This window comes from Falco rusticolus, chromosome 1 (assembly GCF_015220075.1).
Source record: "Falco rusticolus isolate bFalRus1 chromosome 1, bFalRus1.pri, whole genome shotgun sequence".
Lineage (NCBI taxonomy): Eukaryota > Metazoa > Chordata > Aves > Falconiformes > Falconidae > Falco > Falco rusticolus.
In genome coordinates, this window is record NC_051187.1 from 102238718 (window position 1) to 102260720 (window position 22003).

The window sequence follows — 22003 nt, forward strand, 5'->3', positions numbered from 1 at the left end:
TACCAGAAAGTACAGACGTGTCCATTTCTCAAGGGCACTGGGGAGCTGCAGACCTATAATCACACCAGGGCTGGAGTGTAGGTTATCAGTAAGGAAATGTGTTTTTTTTTTTAAATTTTTTTGTTTCCTCCTCAGCAGTGATTAACATTCCCAAGAAGTGTCCAGGGATTTTTCCATTTTTAGAATAAGAGGCTGAAAGGCAATGTTGTGATAACCTTTTCTGATCCACCGTTTCATTAGAAGAGCGTTTGCTGCGTAGCAGGCCTGAATCCCACCTTTTGGGAGGCAGAAGCCCTTCAGGAATAGGATGCAGTGCGATGCGCCAGCTGCTTGCTTGCATAATTGTCAGCAGGAGGAAGAGGAGGACCCTTCTTTTAGTGTGTCAGCATGGGTTCAGTAGGATTAGAAACCCTCAACACTATACAGGCTGGCACAGCAATAGTTTAATGAGGAATATATCCTTCACCCTTTTTCACCAAAGTGTCGGTAGTTGGGATGGTGGTTCCGCATTTGTGGAAGCAAGAGCAGACACTGAACTGTCACGGCTATACCAGTATGCAGAATATTTTCAGTGTTTCATGATTAAAATGGAGCTGCTTGGGTTTTGGTTTTTTGGGGTTTTTTGGTTGGTTTTTTTGTTTGTTTATCTATTTATTTGTTATAAACGCATCAAGGTTTTTCCTTCATCCCCTTCCATTACAATACATTGAAGTTCCTTGGAAGGGGTCACAGTGTGGAGGCATGGTTAGCAAACCTGAGCAAAATCCATTTAATTTGTTAACTTTTCCAGTCTCCCTTAGTCTCTCAGTACAGAAGCTGAAGCATTTTACAATTACAGAACATATTTGCCCATCTTTCGGGTTTCGAATGAGGATGGTCATAATACCTTCTGAATGAACACAATGACTTGGAAGTATCCCAAATTTAGGGAGATGAGTGCCTCTGCAGGTATGCTACGTTTTTTGTCTGCCAGCAGGCATAACAGCAAATCAAACTGATTTGAACCTGGATCTTCTCTTGCTTTGAAATCAGAAGTCATTCCTCTGAAGCATACAAGGGGCTGCATAAACACAAAACAAGTAGCTTTGGCACTAGGGCTTCGGCTGATGCTGCTGTGTAGAGAATCCCTACGGAACCCAACCTGGCAGGGCAGGGTCCCATGCTGAGCAGCTTTGCTTCATTTGCTGAATCTTTCTGAATTTCGTAGTTATAGGAACAAGTAAAAATTGCTGCTTTCTTCTGCCCATGTAAGTTAAGAAATGGAGGAACTGATAGGGTCTCTGCTGTGTCAGCTGCTGATTTTTACAAAATATATCAGAACTTTGAGGCTTTGATTCCAACTCTAAATTTGGTTAAGGTTTGCCAGTGGGTTTAAAAGGAGAGTGGGAATAGGGGCACAGGCAGGCAAGATAATCCATAAGTATCCTTTCTTTTGGAAAGAAGACCAGAAATAATGCTCCTGTTTGGGGGAAAAAAAAAAAGTACTGAAGTGCTGAAGTTCAACATGTAATTGAGCTCTGTTGTGAATAGGGAAGAACTGATGTTGAAAGAGCAGAGGGTAATCACTGTCGATGGATCTGGTACCCTTTGCTGAAACAGAGAGTTTAGGGATTCATTATTGCAAGAAGTAAGAGATTGGTCCATGGGGACGATTTTTGAGCCCTAAATGCATCCTGCTGTTTTCTCACTTCTTGCAACAAAGGAATATAGAGAATCCTGATTTCATCTTTGCTGGCTTGTTGTAAATTAAGTCCCCCTTGTACAGGGAATTCATGTAGTAACTTCACACTGTGTGAAATAAATTTGAGTTCTGAGGAAAATAAAGCATGGTAGTTTAGTTTTTGCTCCCTTAGTGAGTAATCAGACAGTGTCCTCAGGGTTGAAGCAAAGGCGTGTGAGCAAACTGGGTTACCTCCTGGCCAGGGCATGGTAATGTTGCAAGGGCTAGCAATAAGGGATAAATGTGGGTTAAGAAGTGTGCTGGTGAACATGGAAAATCCTGCAAATAACGAAGTTTAGTCCAACAGAGATTAAGTATTTATTTTGCATTCTTTGCTTTTAAAGAAGAAAAATCATCGTGAAAGAAATCTCATTTTGAATGTAGATCTCATAGTCCTCAGAAGAGTAACCACTGAAGTTTAGCCAGAAAAAAAATACTATTATTTCCTCTTGAGGATTAGATTCTTGAGATACTCATCAATGCGTGCAAGAATATTACATCACTGTCCTCGGGGAATAACCATTTCAATCTTTTTCTGTGCCATTCTGTAAAACACTCAATGAGAATGAACCAATTCCCTGAATGAAATCTCAGTTTCTCTGGCCTTTTCCCTGCTGAAGAATCCTATAAACACAAAAAAGAATTAAACAGAATAGAGGAAACAAAGTTGCACTTTTTTATTAAACAAAAATAAAAATAAAAATCCACGACTTGCTATTTACATGGCACTCAGTCAGAAAAAAAAAAAAAAAGCAAAGTGTCATTTGCATTTTTAAGTGCAAACAAGGTTAAAAAAATGCTGTCAGGATTTTCTCCTGGCACCCAAGCGATGAGCAGTTAGCCTTGTGCTGGCAAACGTAAGTAGTATGCAGAGTCGTAAAGCTCTTTTTTTTAATTGCATCGCTACACTGGTCTGGTTTAACTTAAGGCCCTGTATGTGTTGGTTCACTGTTTTTGCGAAGAGACCTCAACGGGCATCTTCATCTGTTTGATTCGCATTTCTCCTGGTATGGTCTGAGGCTTCTGCATCTGGGAATGTTTATCGTGTGGAGTCTGGACAGTGGTGCTCAGTTTTAGAGACACCATATGTCAGGTTTCCGTATGCGCGGCAGACGACTCGCAGACAGGAGGGAGCTTTATGTTTCAGTGCCTCGAACAAGACACTGGCCGATGGGCTGCCCGGTAGTTTGGCAGTTCCACAGTGTTAAAAGGAAACAGAAGAACCAGCAGGCAACCAAGCACGGGTTACACCCCACTTCTACTGGGTTTTTAAGTGTAATAGTGACATAGTCTGTTAGGGACAGGAGGGAGGGGGTCTTCAGTCCTGCAACTTCTCGTGCACGGGAGGTTGACTGTGCTGACTGCTCTGTCTTGATATCTGTTGGGACAGTTGATCCAAAGAGAGCTGAGTTTTTTTTCCCCAAAAGATAGGCTACAGTTCAGACAGGATTGCCGAGTGGGTTCCTGGCACGTAGGTGACAGGCAGCTCTGTGCGACTGTTAAAAACACGTGATGGAGGTTTGACTTGTAATGCAGTAACCATTGCATGTTACAATGAATAGGCATCACAGTTAGCCATAAGCGGCGGTTCCACGGAGATGTAAATGTTGTGCGTTTACGTACGGGCACCACCATGATCTGCATGACAAGAATCATCACAAGTCTGCAGTATGCTTTAAATTACCCGTATACCTCAGCCCCTGCAAATATTTTAAATATAGTAAGAAAGTTGATAGCTATCATTTGGTATCTGAGCCTCTCATGGCTTGAATTAAAATTGGAAATCTTGCTCGGAGGTGGTTGAAGTCGTCAGGAAGCCCAAGCCCTTGACTGGCAGTGGCACCGGTCATTCTACCTGCAATAACAGCTGGTGGTAGAGATCTGTGGTCTTGGGAAATTTGTTGGAAGCCTCAAACTCTTTTCCTGGCAGTACAGTGTGCACATCATGGAAGTCACCCGTTGTGTTTGGCAGATGGAAGAGAAAAAAACAAACCAACCAAACCAGAAAAATTATTTGGTTTGTAATGTTAGTTATCCTCTCTCAGTGCATCTTTTGGTGAATGTAGAGTGGGACGTGGCAGCAGTGGTAAGGGTCAAGTTCACAGTCACACTGGAAGGCGCCAGGTTTCTGAGGGGTAAATCTGCCAAGTTTTATGAGCATCAGCTTGAATTCTGAAGCACCTTCAGACATGAGAGACTAGTCCTACAGGCTTCAACAGTGCAAATAAAGAACTGTGTGTTCTTTTGGGGTTGGTGAACATCCTCAGACACAGTTTTGCTTGGGGTGAATTTACTGAACTCATTCCTGTCTTGACACAGGGAATGTTAGTGATGCCAAGGATGTTGCCTCTAGAGACAATGTGCATCGAGGCTTTTTGAGTGAATGTAGCCATGGTGCTGTGAGGTCTGCGTAGAAGCATCATGCTGTAGGTTTCTTTATTTTAAATTACTTCATGTTAATGTGTCAGTGTAAATTAACAGGATCTAGCAAATAAGTAAAAGATGTTTCCCCATAGTATAGTGTTTTTATTATCTCATGATACCAATAGATTTACAGTAATACCAGGGAAAAGTTCTCTTAGAAATGAAACTTTCAATGTTTTATCCAGCAGCAGAGTAAAATTTGATCAACAACATGTTCTGGAAATGTGCATTTCGATGTGCTGATTACACCTCTTGGTTGGAATCTTCGTTTTAGAAAGAAAAGCTAAGCAAAACCTATTGAAAGGAAATGTAATGTGGTCTGGAATGGCAGTTCCTTCATACATCTGTCCATTGGAGGTCACTCTTCCCTCCGATTGATTTATACCTTGTAGCGGACATCATTAGAGAAGCAGTGAGATTTCACCTTGTTTAGCTGCTAAGAAGGAAATGCTGCTGCGTTTTCTCGGGGGTGTGCTGTTGAGTAGTGTTGATTAAAGTTGCTAGCACTGGGAATAGTAAAAGAAATGAGAAAGCATAGTGAAAGTAGAAGAAACCATGACCAGCTATTGCTTTCTACCAGTCAGTCCCATTAACCTTTCCACAGGCAGCACCCTCAAGTCAGATGTTGATGAGTTTTGGATCAGAACCCAGCTACAGCACTAGATGAGTTGTGATGTTGTCGGGAGAAGCAGTTAGATCTGAAAATTCAGAGAAGAGCTTTCAGTAGTTCACTTAGATTCCCAGATGATGAAAACAGGAATCCTTTAAGTCATACAAAGTCACAATCCTTTCTTTAAAAGTCAGGCTGCTTGAAATAAAAAATGAAGAGCTTAAAGCATTGGTTTCATTGGAGAATTTAGGACTTCATGAGGCTCTCTGTAATCAACTTGAAACTAGTAGGACTAGTGTAGTACTCGTTTTCTGCATTGTTGGCCCAAAAATACCACTTTCTGAAGAGGAGATGCTATTACTATTAAGATGCACATTTTCAAAATGTTTAGCATTCAGTATGTTCCTACAGTTGTAGTCAGATAATGGTTCTTTTTCCCACCCTTCCTGCCCTTCTTGCCCTTCTTGCCCGCCCTTTTTTTCCTTTTCTTTTCCTTTTCCTTGAACTGGCTTTTAACCAAACCTCACAGCGAGAATGCTTCTGTACTTGATGAAGAGAGGAGTAAGTCAGGCTCTTTTTTTACTCTTATTTGTATGTTTGGAAGTATTATTGGAATATGATAGTGAGTTGTTACTGTTGACGTCTGTGTGTAAGTAGGCTGTGGGTGCGGTAGGTCCAGTTCTGAGCTTGATGACAGTGCTGCAAGGGCTGTAGTGAAAATCTGGGCTTCTCTTCCATTTTTAAAGCTCCACGGTAGGCATGGAAAGGTAACTGTTATTTCCATGGGCTTTAATATATTAATTTTATTAAAAGAATAGTTGCATTACTACTTTGCTGTGTGAGGAAAAAGAGAGGTATAAAATTAACAGATACTACTCAGTACACTATGCCGGTCTTTCCACTCCACTGTTCTGGCAGCCTTGTCTTGCTGTCAAGACGCTGCTCATGGAAACAGTATTCCAGTGTCATTACTTGAGTATACACTGGGCCTAGACTACACTGAATATTATTAAAGAAGCTCTGCCAGTGAAAGATGAGAAAGTTAGACTCATGTGCATCCTAAGTTCAAATAGGAACTAATAAGGCCCTTCCCAGATGTGTAGAAATTACATAGGTGCTGTCATAGGAGCAGCTGAAGGGAAAGGAGAATGGTTATCCTCACTATGAAATAAATGATGGTCTGAAAATGTGAGAGAGAAATTACCTAATCATTGTTTCTTCACAGATATATCCCAGTGAAGTTGCTCATATGCACGTCTCTCCATATGTGCATGTTAAAATAGAAAACTCTCCTGTAGTGTTCTAGTTTTTGGTAGTAAGACTGTCTTGTCATTCCTAATATTCCTGCTTAGACCCAGAAAATCATGAAACCTGACTAAAGAATGTGTGGCCAGTTTTAGGTAATCTTTAATCAAATTTATAGATACTCCACAGGAAAGTGTGTTGAAGTTGCCCTGGATGTTTAAACTGCTCCTTGGAAAAGGTAACTCCAAAGCTTATGACAGATTTTAAGCTATTTTTATTTTTGTAACAGATATTTATAAAGCTATAATTTAGGAATTGACTCTGGATTAAATTTATGTGCACCTTTTCAGTGAGAAATCAAGCTGGAAATTGCTGGTGAACGAAATTACTAACAACTCCTGGTTTTGAGAGGCTTGGAAGCATAACAGGAGTAGCCTTTCTGGTTTCCTAAATTCCTTCAGACTTCAAAGGAGCTTTTTTACTGATTTGGGTTTGGCTTTTTAGGCTAACATGCACTCCAGTTCTTTATGTATTTGAACTTTGTGTACATCCTCAGAGTTGGGTCTGTTGTAGGGAGCTTGGAGAATTTATATTGTAACAAGTCCTCTCTTATCCTTTCTGTTCATGTAGGAATAGTATGAAATTCAGGGTTTATGTGGCAGTCTCGCAAAGGTCCCTTTGAGCTTGGTGGCAGCCTCTGCTGTAAGAGAGGTGAGATGCCCAGGTTTAGTGACCTGCCCCAGGTCACCCAGCTAGCCATTGGTGAGGACACCCTGCCCCGCTGCAGTGGCCACAAGGCTAAGTGTGCTGTTGAGTGGAGTCTTTACATGCAAAGATCGTTTGGAACTTGCATTTCTAGAGCTATAACGTACAAAATACCCTATGAATGAATGAATACTGGGTGCTCGTGACAAAGAGCTCTTGCTGTCATTGTAGTGACACAGTTGGACTTTTTTTGCCCAGGAGGAACATGTGGATGAAGCAGCACATTTCTAAATGCCATTGAATGAGCAGCGCCAGCGTGGTGCTGTGGGTGCGAATAGCACTGTTGATGTACACGCTGATTTGCACACACATTTTGAGAGTGTCTCTGCATCTGTTTCTGAAATGGCTAAGGAGGGAAGAACCAGGGAGATTCCCTGGACAGAGGAAGAAGAGGTTATGGAAGAAGCATGCTGCAGAGGAGGCTGGGGGGTTCCAAGGAAGTTCCAGCTGGCCTCTGTCCTCCCCCTCCCCACTCTTCTGTCTGAGTCTTGGAAGTCCCTTCTTCTCTGGCAGCCACGTGAAGCATGATGCTTTCTTCACAGTACACAAGAGGGGAAGTCAGGCGAGGCTGGCTTGCGCAGAAAGTGGTGATGGGAATCTTTTCTGCTTTGTTTCTTTTCTTGGCAGCGTAAGTCATTACGTGTAGGTGACTGATGCTGTAGAGGCTTAGGGCAGGCTGTGTGTGTGGGTAGGTGTGAGCGGGGCCAGGGCTGGTACTAGTACAAAAAAGAAGGCAGACGCTGCCCTAAAAATGTGAGAACAGCTGGTCTGTAGAAGCTGTCTGTTCTGGCCCGGGGCGAGTGGATAAGCCTGTAAGTCTAAGAAAACGAGATATTGTTTCCTTAGGGAAGTTTGCTTAACTAATATACTTAATTTGCCAATGGTTTTCTTTAAATTAGAGTTACGATCCTTTGCCTGATTGCTTCAAGATGTATTTTTGTTTTTTCCTGCAAGGACTCTTAAATCCCAGGAGAAGCCCTTCATGCATCTGTTCTGGCTTCACTAGAGATAGTGATGGGTGACGGCTGTGATGCTGTAATTAGAGATGGCTGCTTGGTTAATAATGACACCTGTGTCCCCTGGTGACACCTTTTTAGTGTGAGTGGTTAAATGCATCCCATAAGCAAAATAAATGCATTCATTCAACATTCTGAAAATGTTATTCAGAGCTTGTTTTCCCAGGAAATAATATAATTCAGCAAAGTCTCAATTTGAAAAGATTAGAATAGGCATGTGAGTACTGAACTTTTCAAAACCATCACGTTCAGGGTGCAAACCTACCCTTTAAGACAAAGCATCTTAGATATATACTTTTTATGTTAGGTATCCTCATATGTTAGAAAAGTTAAGATGGAAGCAAAGTGCACAGTGCCAGCCTAGCCTAGTTCACAACAGCAAATCCAAAATACTCTTTGAAATTATTACTGGTGGCTCACGTGGTTGTAACTAAGAATGGGAATTTGGTAAACATGTTTCACAATTCACCTCTTGGAACTTTCCAGAGTCTTAACAGTGAAATACCAACCAGAAGATTTCACAAATTCTTTGTTATTCAGTCTCGGCAACTAAAATTTGCAAGTAACATTCTCATCTGTGCAAACGCAGCTGTATGTTTTGTTGTTGTACCGGGCTTCACCTCCTTTACTGCTCAGTTAAAGCTTGTTTAGCTTGCAGATTAATTAGCTATATGTCTGAAAATTTGAAAGAAATAGAAACAAAAATGAAAAAGCTACTCTTACAAATGTGTCTTAGGATGTTTAAGACACTTTATTTTTGGCAAATCCATTACTACTAGTAATAAAGGTTCTGCAGCTGGGACTGTGTTACCTGTTCCATTAATGATCCATCATGAGACAGGCTAAGCAGACTCATTGTGAAGGCTTTATTATCTCCATGTTTTCCTGGCTGAGCTGAAGACATCTTAAAATAACAATATTAAAACCATAGTGCTTTCAGAAAATTTATCTGATTTCTTTCAGAAAAAAGGGGTTTTTTAGATTTGAAGCTACCATTAGTCATACCCTGTGCCACTGTTAAGATTAACAAAAAAAACCCAAAACCACAACCCAAAACAAAACCAAACAAACAGATTCTATCAGAAAGGTCAATGTTGTCTTACCGCAAAACTCGGTGGACTAATAAATACATTTCACCTGTTGTAAAGAAGAACTTCTGTCCAGTGTAATTCAATCCATGGTGTTTCAGGAGAATTAATTTAGCCTAAGGAAATCAGATTGAGGATGATGGCGCAGCACTGTGCTACTGTCACCACAATTGGTTCATTTTTGTTAAAGCTCAGCCACCGCAGCTGCCTTGCTGGAGCACTGCAGGGACAGAAAGCTCCATCCACCCCAACTCTGCTTCATCTGTCACGAGGCTGTGGCCATAATGCTGCTTTGGGGGACAGTGGGGATGTTTGTGTTGTCGCTTAAAAAAAAATAATCTGCTTAAACCCCTGCTATTTTGGTGCTTAGAACAATTTATTTGTGAAAATGTAAAACCTGTATTTCCAAGAGCTATTTTTGGTACTACATTAAACATACAGACTGCTAAGGGCCTGCTGTTACCTTAATTTATGTTGTAACATCTAAGTTCTTTTACACAGGATCTTGGGAAATCATCACGGATTAAGTTCATGGTTTGGTGCAAGTGCAATGAATTATGTGCATCCAGTGAAAATTATTTTAACTGCCTCGTGAAGGATAAAATTTCAAAATACTCAGTACTGATCTAATACTACTCCTTTAAAATTACCAGCCTGTTCACCACATGTTTGAGGGATAGTTCCTGTTGTAAAACTGTGTGACCTCACATATTACTACTTTCTTATGTATTTTACAAGAAGGTTCTGACCACTGCATTTTCTTAAGTGCATGATCTTGCTGATGTGTAAAACACCAGTCTGGGATTGTTTAGCAGACTGAGCTCTTCTTGGAATTTAGAGGGAAAATAATTTTCTGAGTCCTAAATAATTATAGATGGGAGCTGGCTAGAGCAGCTCATCTCTGGGTGGGCAGGTTTGTGTCTCATACCTCTCAATTCTGCCCAAGTCATTTATTTGGAGTTAATCATATCACTCCATCTAAATGTCTGTTCTTTTTTACCTATCTGGTTGGTCTCAGTAGAAAGGAAAAAATGAGCTCTCATTCCTGCTGTTGCATTGAGATTGTTCACAAAGGACGTGTTGGATTTCCAGCATGTAGGCATTTCAGTGGAGACAGCTGGCTTTCCAGAAACCTCCATACCTCTCACTGGATGTCATTCCAGTATTTACATGGGACTGAGCACTCCTGAATATCTTGGTGGGGAGTTGTTTCTGTACGGCTGATGAGACCAGCACAGGGAAATGTTCTTTTTTCCTGTGCATTTTGGGTGTGTTTTGAATACAAGCTTTACCAAAAGCTACATTTTGAAGTCTTTCTGCTTTCCAGATGTCCTTCCTCTGCCCTCTCCTTTCTTGGGTGGTTTTGAATGCTTTTCAAGAATCAGCCAGGATGGCCCTCCAGTGATAAAAATGCAGGGAATGGACAACGAGATCGAGTTAATTATGTTTCTGTTCCTTTCATTCCTTAAATATATGTGCCTGGTGACAAGAGTTAAGTAAGAGGCAAAAATAAATGTAGATGTATCTTGTATGACAGCATGTTGGTGATGGGTTTCTGCCATAGATTTCGGGTCTGGACCTTCTGCACCAAACTGAGCTTTCTCAGAGTTTGGTGACCAATAAATTGGTCTTGGAGTCATGAGAAAATGCACTCAGAAACTTGGAGCTGTGCCTGAATACTCCCAAAGAAGAGGTGCAATTCAAGCAATACGTGTAAACGAAGGCTACCACGTATTCACATTTTATGGTCTCTTTTTTGCTTTGCTGGAGGAATGAGTGCAGTTTAAATGGAGCACACTGTTGATGCCAGATTCTCTCTGCTGATGCCAGTGGCCAATTCCTGGTACAAAGAAAGAAAAATACTACTTCAGCATTGCTTCATTGTTGCTGCAGGTAGATATTGGGTGAAATGGCAGAATCTTTCACTGAGATACCAAGAAGGGGAAAGTAGGGGTATCAGATAGCGTTGCCGTGCTCTGAGAGGTCCAAAAGACTAACCTGGCTGCAAGTCCAGGCCCAGCTGTTCTAGCTGGGGGTGTAAAGGAGCCTGCCTGGCTCCGCAGAACCCAACGTCAGCCCTCCCTGCGGGTTCTGCTGAGTGTCATCAGTGTCCTGGGGAAGCGTGTCGCTGCGGGGATGGTGGTGGTGGAGTTCTGCAGCCAGTGACCATCTACTGTCGGAGAGACTCTGCTTAGGAATGAGCTTGAGAAGGGAGGCAATCCTTAACTACCATCTGAACCCTTTGCACAGGAAAGGCTTGTAGATGAAAGGACTGAGTTTATATTCAGACCCTCTCAATAAGATATTAACTACACAAGAGGAGCCGTGACATATGGGCCAAGTTCCACATTTTCAGAGCATATTTCAGAACTAATTGTGCTGACAAAATTTTATAAAGAGCAGCTCCAGACTCTTTTCTTTTTGGCAACAGTCGGTTCTGGCTGCTCACTAGCAGATGAACGTGCTTTTCTGGTTTTATTATTTTGGGCTTGGCTCACATACTTACTGTACGGATGATGGGGGGGAGGGGTGTGGGGCACGGAGAATTACCTACATTCATTAACCAGGCTTAAAATACTTGCAACAGTCAACAGCTTCTTAACGTGTTGCCCTGAGTGCCTGGGGAGTCGAGAGGGGGAATAGCAATAGGGTTAGACAAGGAGAGGCGGGAGCGAAGCCTGGAATAGGACCCAGGCTGTGTTGTTGTTTGGAGCCAATATAGATGGCTGTCCACGATCCAGAGGGCTGAGGTCTAGTCTGTGGAGAATTCCGACATGGTTTAGTCTAGACTAAACATTTTTGGATGCACTGAGTCTATTGCTCTTGCTCAGACTCCTCTGCCAGGGACTAACTGGAGCTGATGATCACCTATCCATGAGAATTGTGAATTCCATTTGGAAGGTGCTTTTTTTCTTCTCTGTGTTTTGGTGGTTTTTGGGGGTTTTTTTTGTTTGTTTGTTTGGTTGGTTGGTTTTTTTAAAGCATTTTACAGGTTTTGGCAGGAGGGTACTTTTGGCTCTAAAATGACAAAAATACTTTCAGCATAGATTCAGGTATAAATGTTAATATTCTCCAAATTCCTTGATTTTAAAGTGATGCCAGTTGCAAACAAACAAAAATCTACCTCTCTTTCCAATTTGGTTAACCAAACGTTACTTTCTCTATTTCTTTCTTTTCAGACTTAAAAAGCTCTTTGCTCCAGGCCTTGTAATAAGGAAAGCATTCTTTCCTTCTTGTTTTGGTAGGAGTTCATTATATGTTTTTCCCACAAAATTTGCATGTCATGGTAGAGTGATACGGGTGGGGTTTGCAAAGTACTTGCCCTCAGCCTGATGTTTCTCTCATTTAAGTCAGTGGGATCAGTGTTAGCCTGACTCTGGGCACGTTTGAAATCTCATTGTTGTTCAGACAGTTTGTGTTCATTCATTTTTTTTAGAATTCACTTTGTGTGAATGGACCTTGAACGCTTTTACCTCATACTGAGCTATCAGCATGTATTGACAGTGTGAACAAAGGGAAGGCGCTATATAGTGTAATATAATGAATTTTAGGAATTATTGTGGATTTGCTTTCAGTTTTATGAGGAGATATGAAGCATCTTCTTCTTTTCTTATCTTCAACCTTGTCAGGGAAGGCATAGGAAGAAACCTTAAGGGCAGATATTTTAATGGTTGCCAGTCAAACAAAGGGTTTTTTTGAGAAGCAATATCAAAAGGCAGTCATTGTTAAAATTAAGGGGGCTTTAATTAGTTTTTTGTGTGTGTTTACATAATGCTAATTCAGAAGCAAAGAGATTTTGTAAAAGCTGTGAAGGTTTTAATAATGCAATTTTAATCAGTATACCTTTCCAAATTCTTTTAAAATCAAAACCAGATCCAGAAGTAGTGGCCAAGGGAGCTGCAGAACTGGTGAAACACTAAGAACCAGAAACTTTGCAAAGGAAGGCTACTTATCACATAAAGATCTTCAAGCTGCTGTCTCATGAGACAGTATTTATAAGAATAAGGTAGCCTTCCTGTGATTGGGATGAGATGAAAAGTTGCTGTGGGACCAGATGTTTGCGTAAAAATAGTATCAAAGCTAACATGAAATCACTTGCTGTTAGTAAAAGAATTGGTAGGTAAGCATGATACAGTATTTGGGACTTCAGTAGCCCGTGCATCTGTTGGAATCCAGGGTTGCTATTTTAAGTCTGAATAGTTTTCTCTGAGAGGACCAGACTTCGCAATATACAAATCTCTCTGGATGCAGAAATCCACCTGAAGCTGGTAAAAGTGTAAGGGCTGGGAGTAAAAGATCTAATAATCACCGTTGCATATGTTACTGTAAGAATCAGGAAATTATTGTCTTCTCTTTGTGTGGTGAAGTTCGTTTCAATACTCGTTCTGAAAGTCATAGCTCAGCTGTCTGGCTGAATGAGAAGAAATGCAGACTGCAAGGAAAGCTCTCCTTGCTTACTCATGGCTTCATAATTTCTATGGTCAAGCCTGTTATGTCATGGGTCTGTTAGTTCTGGCTCCCATTTTGACACAGCTGTCATACAGCTTTATGCTTGACTCCTCTGTCTTGTCAGGAGTAAAGGCTCCCTGAGGGGCACTGCTGCAAGGCTGCTTCTCCCTTAGGGCACTGTGAAGTAATAAGGAGGACATGAAGTAGCACTGGCAAGGATTTTGTCATCAATCTGAGCAGCTTTGCCAGCAAGAGCTCTGCTTCTTTGTTTGTTTGCAGGTTTTTTATTCACATTCCTGCTCCTTCCTTGCAGGTTCTACAGACCAATCTTTTAATGCTGCCCATCAATTTCAGAGGAGGATGCTCACTGCTGTTGAGGAAATCTCAATATTCTTTGCATTAATTGTGAACAAGCTTTCAGGAGCAGTTGTAGCAAGACGTAGAACTCCCAAGGTCCCATCTTCCTCTTCTCACAGTCGGAGCTTCTAGAAATCTTGAAGTCTTCCAAGCTTATTTTGGATCTCCTGTAGGGATTTCTACAGGAGTCTTTGAAGCGGTCCGGCTCTTGCAGAGAAATCTTCTCCTGTAGGGTAGTATTCCTGCTTTCTCCTGCCTTGTCTGTGCCCTCTCATTTATTGGAAAGACTTCTGAGAAACTGGCAGCTGACCGACCCTCAACAGGATCAGCTGTCCTCCAGTTCTGTAACCAGCAGTTAGTTGGTTTTTTGCAAGTTATTTGAGAAGGGGTGGATGAGGACTTGGGAGCAGTGCAGTGTTCTTTGAGACAACTACTAGATATTTTTTTTTAGCGGTCTTCAGCAATGCTGACTGTATGATGCTGTCGAAAAGGCTGTGGGATCTGGCAGGAATTGAAGAACTTTTGTCAGCAAGCTGAACTAATTGCTTTCAGTGAGTCCTCAGACGATTGTGATGGTTCGTTGCTCTGTCTCTTGTAAGGTCTTTTAAGTGCTGAGTTTCATGCAACTTAAACTTGTCCACCCTATTTGTTCAGTTTCTTTGCTAAGCCTCCAACAGCGAACTTGAAATTGTAATGCTAACTGTATTTACAGTGCTTAGTGGTTTGTCTTCTTTCCTCTGGGTCTTCGTGTAGGACTTTGTCTCCTTGACATTCCACCCATACATGAGAGAAATTGTTAAATGTAAGTACATGCAAATAGGAAGTGAGATACAATGAGGATTTTTTGAAAACTGATGCTAATTCCAGTTTCTAGACTATTGTCTGTCAGTCCAGACAGCGGTTCCTCTTGAGTCGACGTGTCTCAGTCCTGTGGTCTCTTGACTCACCTTTGTGGGTAGATTTCAGATGCCTGTACTGAACGTGAAAGTCCTAGTAAACAGCTGAGATGTGCTTGTGAGACTCTCTCAGCCATGTCACCTGCCTTCCTCTGCATCTAGAATATTCTACCACCCTTCCTGTGTCCAACCAACATCAACTCCGAAAGTCAGCAGGTCAGTAGAAAAAAGGATGATATTTAGTTTGTTCGATGGAGGCTTTTGGCGTGAAGCTGTGGGAAGCACTGTGATGTTGTCAGGCTTTTCCTGCTACCTAGGGAAAGGATTGCGTGGTGGCCCCACAGATGATTGCAGCTCTCTTTTTCAGGGATCAGAGTGACACAAAAGTTTTGCATGGTGTAAAATTTAGCCATTTGCTCTTGTGAAGGCGAGTACCTGGCTTTTCATCGAATGACAGAAGAAAGTCAAGGTAAAAGGCTACTGTTGTAATTGAACTTTTTTTTAAATTATTTTTAGGAGTCCAAGGCTGATCTGTAAATAAAGCTTTTGCACTCACTTGTAAGAGCTTATGCCAGCTGTGTGCCCTCTAATTACATTAGCCCAAGAACTGAGGTGTTAGGAGCATCACCAAGTACTACAGGAGCTGCCAGGAGTGATTTCTTCCAAGCACTGATGCATAATTTCAGCCTGTGCTGAAGTCAAGATGTATTTTAGTGGTAATTCTTTCACTCCCTGCTATGGTGTTACTTCAGTCGTGTCCTTTTAACAAGCAAAATGGAAAATGCTGGAGAAATGCCACATTGAAATACATAATGCAAGGACGGAAAATATCGGGTTCTTACATTGTTGTAAAAATGAGGATATAAAAGACCTAAAAAAATAACCCAGCGATGTTATTCTCAAACAGTAGAAATAACAACCCAAATTATATTTATTAGTATCACACCATTGAAGTCAATGAATTTGTCTTGATTTAGACCAGCAGAGTTTCTTACCAGACACACCCATTACTATTGTATTTACTATTGTACTGTTTTATGGAGAGAGGGCTGTCAAAAATGCAATTGTTGAACTTTTTATTCAACTCATATGCATAATTCCAGTTTATCAATTAACCATAACCATATCATTAATCATAGTTCATAAAATTAAATACAATATATTTAATATAAGAATAATATATAATAAAATTATTCATCATTTTAAGGTGGTGTTTTTGGTGAACTATGCTGGTGAAAAAACACATTTAATGCAAGTTGTACTTGGGAGATGTGCGAAGAATTTTTTCTTAAATAAACCTGGGGTAAAAAAAAGAAGCAATGAAATGTAGAAGAGGCCTTGTCACATGGTTTGAATTTACCTGGCCCACAGCCAGCAACCACAGATTTGATTTGTATACCAGCAGGTCACTGGAGACCATAGCATTTGTATTAAAATGCACTTACCTTTGTTAAAAGGCAGTATATACAGATAGTGTGTGATAGATACAGTTACCAGTTTTAATAGAATTACCCTACAAAAACCAGCAAGAAAGCTGCCGCATGCATCGATATGTCCTGTTCTGCTGTTTCTTCTATCATTTTTTCTTGATGTTTTTGCTGTAGTTAGACACATTGCCTATTGTTAGTTCTTCTACAACAATAAAAAGGAGACCCTTTACATCATCATAATAAAACTGAAATACATTGCAACAGAATTAGTCCATGTATTCAAAAAGGGGTTTAAGGAGTCAATAAATATAATTATTTGAACTAATTCCATAAAGGAATAAGACTGACACGCTGCAGAGTATTCATTGGCTCATACTTTTGACTGGCTGCATTACACTTTGCATTGGAGGAATGTACAACTAATTTTAACAGAAAACACACAAGTGGATATTTTTGTAGGAGAAAATTTTGTAATTGGTTAAACCAGACAAAAATAGATTTCCCAAACTGAATATGAAATTCAACACATTTTCCTTGCTTATAATGGACAGATGCTTTAAACAAAGAACAGACAGTTTATCAGCAATACTCTGCTGTGAAGTGGTGGGGCAGGCAGTGGGAGGATGGAAGGAATGAACTCAGGTGGACAAATGAAATGGACAAACTGTAAAGGGCTGGATTTCTTTCTTTAGAAAATAACTGCCAAGTAGTTTCTTGACTTAAACAAAAGGGCTAAAGTGAGACATTTTGGTTATATCCTCAACTCAGCCGTCATTGAATCACAGAATAGTTTGGGTTGGAAGGGACCTTAAAGATCATCTAGTTCCAGCCCCTCTGCCACGGGCAGGGACACCGTGGACTAGGATTTAAGTACAAAGCTGTGCACAGCACACTGAAAATATACTACTATGCCTCTAAGATGCTATTGTTGACAAAGTGTGTGAGTTTTAATATATGGACCAGGCTTTATTTTTTGTACGCAGAAATACAAGGAATTGAACTATATGGAAGCAGAGAGCGAAACCTTCCACCACGGGATTTTGGGATGTCATTCTTACTGGTGGGAAGACTGCACGAAGAAGGAAGGCAACAGCCCTCTGTGGTACTCAAGCTCACACCACCTGTACTAGTAGACATATTCAGAATCGGACATAAGAGCAGTCACGCGTATGTGGTTTCTGCAGTTCTGCCCCTTGTCCCCTGGGTCAAGCAGGGAGCCTTGGTGCTCTTGGCTGAGTGTCTTGGGGCAGTGGTCAAGCTGGATGCTGCAGTTGGCAGTTAGTGGTTTGGGTCAGCTCTGGCTTTGCATTTTCTGTTCACTGCCTTGGATTTCCTTTAGCTTCTCTGCTACAACATTTGTGTGCATTATAATAGCTTTATTTGCACAAGCACTGATTGAATCTTTTATTTTACTTAGATGATTTCCCCTTTGACCCATGTCCCCTTCCACCTTGCTGTTCCGGGAACTGATTTCTTTCCTTGAGGCAGTGGTGAGGGAATATTGGCTGTTGTCCCTCTTAAGTCAGAGGCTTTATGTATGCAAAGCCAACGTTCCCTTCTTTTCTCTTTTGTAATCTCCTCTAACATATTGCCAATGTGTACGTTATTTCCATCTGCTGACACTTCCCTACCGCATGTTTCAATTTAGATAATGTGAAAGAAAACAAAGCTCTAACAGTGCTGCTTGATCTGTGCAAGACGGTCGTGCTCACTCAGAGCTGTCTGGATGGGAAGGTGTTTCTGCCTGGCTTCAAAGTCACCCAAACGCCGTGTGCTGGGGAGATTGATTTCCAGCTCAGATAGGGTATTACATTTCACTTAAAAGGTTGACTAGAGGGACAGAGGTGGAAAGGGGGATAGTCTAATGGGAGAAGATGGCAAAAGAGGTTAGAAGCGGAGGAGAGGAGAATGAACAAGCCTAGAAAATAATGGATGGAGTGCAAAGGGAAGGAGAGTGCCAGAGATGACAGAGGAAGCACAAGGATCATCAGAGGCTGCAAGAAAAGAATGGGAAGGGAGAAGCACAGACAGGGAAATAGTAACTTTACAACAGTTAAAATTCTGGAAATGGTGCTTTTATACGATCCCTTAGATCATGGTACTTCTCCCTGTTGTTATCACAGGCCTCTCCTGTATTAAACTCCTTTCTGTGCCTTTATTTTTTTTTTATTTATTTTTTTATGTATATTTGAAAGGCAGTATAGTGAATTATCTTCCAAACTGAGCAAACTTAATATCTTAACCCAGAATAAGTCAGAGAGAATAATCTCTCTCTTTTTTTTTTTTTTTTTTTTTTTTTTAATCCATAGCACATTAGTTGCTTATTGGTATTTCTTATTTTGTCTGGTTTTGTCTGTGTCTTTAGCGTTAGAAATTCTTCATAATTTTGCCCTGGCTTTCCATAGGAATGGGGTTAAGCCTACTAAAAGAGAGCAATTGTATATATAAAAAAAAGAGTATCAGGCAAGCATTAGCCTCTTGGGAAAAGGAATTCCAGTAAGGAGCACTAAATTTCAGAATATCATAAAGCTTTCCTTTAAATTGCAAAGTTCTAATTTGAAAGTGATGAAGACCTGGCCCCTGTCTCAACTGGTCAGCTCCCCAAGGACTCTTTTTCATCCTTCAAGCCTGTGACTTTATTCAGTTGTTTGATTGTGAAGAGAAACCTTAGAAAAACACCTTTTTATATTGAAATATTTATAGCTAGATATCATAATATTTTTCCAGAAGCCAGCTGATGACAATTAACAGATAGCAGCAGCAGCAGTACATTTCATTTTTACAGAGCAATAACTCATTTCAGGAGCTGTCAAAATTTAAGGCTGATGATAGGATTATTATGGTGGAAAAACTGAGGTGTCAGTTCTGTTATTCCTATCAGGCTGGGAGTGAAATCCTATGGTAGTAATAGCAATCAGGACAGAGTCATTAATGTATTAATAGAGGAACAGTATTTCTCTGTCTCCCCGCCCAGCTCTGTCCCTGGCTGTATTTTGATGCTTAGACCACCCAGGCTCTGAGGTGATTGCTGCAGCTGAAGTCTTTGTCCAGTTCCAGAGCATGGCCAAGAGGAGTAAGAGTGACAGAACGAGTTGCGAAATAAAAAAAACAAACAGTGAAACCTGAAGAGTTTGCTACTGTTTTGTATTCCTGGGATGCAGCCAGGAGGATGAGACTCCAATACTGAGGGAGGGCAGGTGAAGGAGAGTATAAACCTAGAGTTCACTTAGCCGGTCTAGAAAGGAGAAATGCTAGATGGAATGCGAATGGTGATGTATAAAGTGATCAGTGCTTACTTTTTTGTTCTTTCATCCTTTCATAGGTGATGAGAACAAAGACATACCTGATAGAGTAAAAAGGGCAATGGGCTTTGAACAGATGCTGACTAAACATCTGTGGGATGTTTAGGAGCTGACTTAAGCATCATATAATAAAAAGAAATGCTGAGGTTAGGTTTTCTAACGGGCTGCATATTTTGGTAATTACTAACCATGTCTCAGTCGTGATGTGGAGGACAGTTCAGTCGCAGCTTTAGGGAGTGCCTAAGTGATTTCTGTGGCCTGTGGGTTGAGGGGTGGTTGCTTTCTTTGTCTGGAGTATATAGTGCTCAATTTTACCAGCAGCCAGTGTGAGTAGGGGACTAGGAAAATAAGTTATGTCATTCAGCTTGGCAAATTCTGAGTTTGTGTTAACCAAGGATACAAATTGTTTAGTGTAAGTGAATTTTGTGTTATTAGCGGGATGAGAGTTACGAGTGGGATATGTGAAGTTTACATGCAGCTGCTGTAGGAGAAGCACAGAGATTGGTACGTTGGGACAGAAAGCCCTTTGCATGTTATGCTGCAGAATATTTATGTCACGTGTGGGACTGTAAGAGAACATTAATCTTCATCCGTTTTCCATCCTCTGGCTTCAACCCGTTCTTGCCAAGGGAGGCTGCTGTTGGCATCATCCTGGGCTCTGTGCGGAAGGAGTCATCTTGCATCGTTCCCCAACAGAAAACAATCCATTTGTGCCTTTCTTGTGGGAAGAACAAATTCTGTGGGACTGTCACAGCTTCCCTTTGTTCTGACTTGATGGGGGGGTTGGGACTTTTCTTTTGCATGAATAACCTGAGAGAAGAAATCATTGCTGTCCATGGAAATGAGAGAAAATCGATGCCTGTGTCTTGTGTAAAGGAAAGAGGCAGGAGCAGCAAAGCTGCCTCAGCAGCTCGACTCCTAGCTAGCCTGTCCTGCAGTGTTGTATTGATTGGGCTTTGTCCTGCGAGTGGCGGGGCCTGTCTTCCTTCAGTTTGTGATGGTAGGAACACTCATTTACCAATGCTTGGGTAGTAAAATTGACCTCAGGGGGGTTGGAGGAGATCAGTCGATTTGAAAAAAATCTACACCTTACTGAAGTTTGCTGGGTTGAAGCCATCAGATTGAACAATTAACGTGTGTCAGAAAACAGGAGTGCCTCGGTGGGGAAAAAGGGGGTGGGAACTGCTAAAAAAGAAAACATCTTGTTCTCTTGAATGTTTTCCAAGCAGTGTCTGATCTAGTTTTGCAGAACTGTTGTGAGGATTTCTGAAGTAGTCAGCCCAATGAGGGTGGAGAGACCCCAAAACAGTGTAGGGTAGGAGTGGACTGGAATCCATGCCTTGGTGATGTACAATAAAAATCGACAGAAATGTGTCTCTTAGCTGAGTCACCTAGTGCATTACCATACAGCTCCGAGTGTTTGTATGTGATTGCAGGTGAACTTGTAGAAGAGTCACTTTCAGTTAGGTAGGAGGTAGGAGAGCGAACTGTCGAAAAGCACAAACTCTGTAATCCTTTACAGAAACAGGAACACCATTGCCAGCCTCCTTTTGCTGCTGGATCAGAGTCTCAAATTGTCTTGTATATGCAAGACTGCATGAAATCACAGCTCTTTCATTCCTAAAAGTTCAGAGCTACTTACTTAGTGGAGATTGTGACAGTATTGTGATTTTTTTTGTGCGATGTCCAATTTGAATGGCATGATTTTTTCAATAAATTTGCCATTCACCATGGATTAAGTTGGAGATAAACACAATATAACACATCTCTAAGAGCAGGCAAGCGTTTTCCAGTTCAATGAGAATGAAGAAAGTCCATTATTGCCATTTATAGTCCAGTCTTTCAGTAGTCTAAATATTGCCATAAGCAGACCCTGAGAAAAGTATCCTGTATTTCGGAGTCTTCAGCTTTTCATGGTACAGAAGCACCTAAGCTGTCTCTGCCTTCTCTAATTTCTTTTGGTTTGGGGTTGCTGAGACGGTGGTTTTGTTTTAGTGGCATCTGAATGAAGTCAAGTATTGAAGACTTAAGAAAATCCTGCCCAAGAATCACAGATAGTGCTGTAGGGGCTGTTCAGACCTTTTGAATATATTCACTTTTAATACTTTCAGTAGGACTACTTTAGGAAATATCAGCTGTCCCTGTCTTAATTTTTATTTTTCTGTGGACTTTTCATCTTCACATTTAGATTCTTGCCTTCTGAATGTCTCTGCCTTTTTCATACTTCACTCTCTGTTTTGATATTTCTGTTGCCCTTGCTATTCTCTACTCTTGTACTCCCTTTCTAGGGAAGTATGAATATTCAAGTGTTAATACTGGAATGATTTTCAGTGCTACAGTTTCAGCTCTTAAACTTGCAGCTTTCCCTTGCTTTCCTCAAGTTGATGGAATCTTCAGTTTGAGAGCAGTCGCATTGATTTTCTGTGTTGATCACAGTAGTTATTTAACATAAGAACAGTGGAATTGTGTCTTAAATTTTTTCATTAATTTAGCCGTGACTGAATGGGACAAGGTGCTGAGTAACTGACTGTAGTTGACCCTGCTCTGGGTTGTACTAGAGAACTCCAGAGGTTCCTTCCAGACTCAGCTATGCTGTGATTTGTGGCGATCTACTTTTGCACCCAGCAGACGGTGAGAAGGTGGAATAAGTGAAGCTTTCCAACCTACTAGGATACTTCAGTCTTCTGAAAACAGATATTAA

At 41.1% G+C, this 22003-nt stretch overlaps 1 long non-coding RNA gene across 1 annotated transcript in view; it reads left to right on the plus strand.

The window, feature by feature from the left end:
- Window positions 1-17155, plus strand: part of LOC119154395 — a 41366-nt gene extending 24211 nt beyond the window's left edge. The window contains exon 7 of the long non-coding RNA XR_005106447.1: window positions 16984-17155. This is a non-coding gene — a long non-coding RNA (uncharacterized LOC119154395). The remainder of the gene's footprint in view (window positions 1-16983) is intronic.
- Window positions 17156-22003: the final 4848 nt, after the last annotated feature.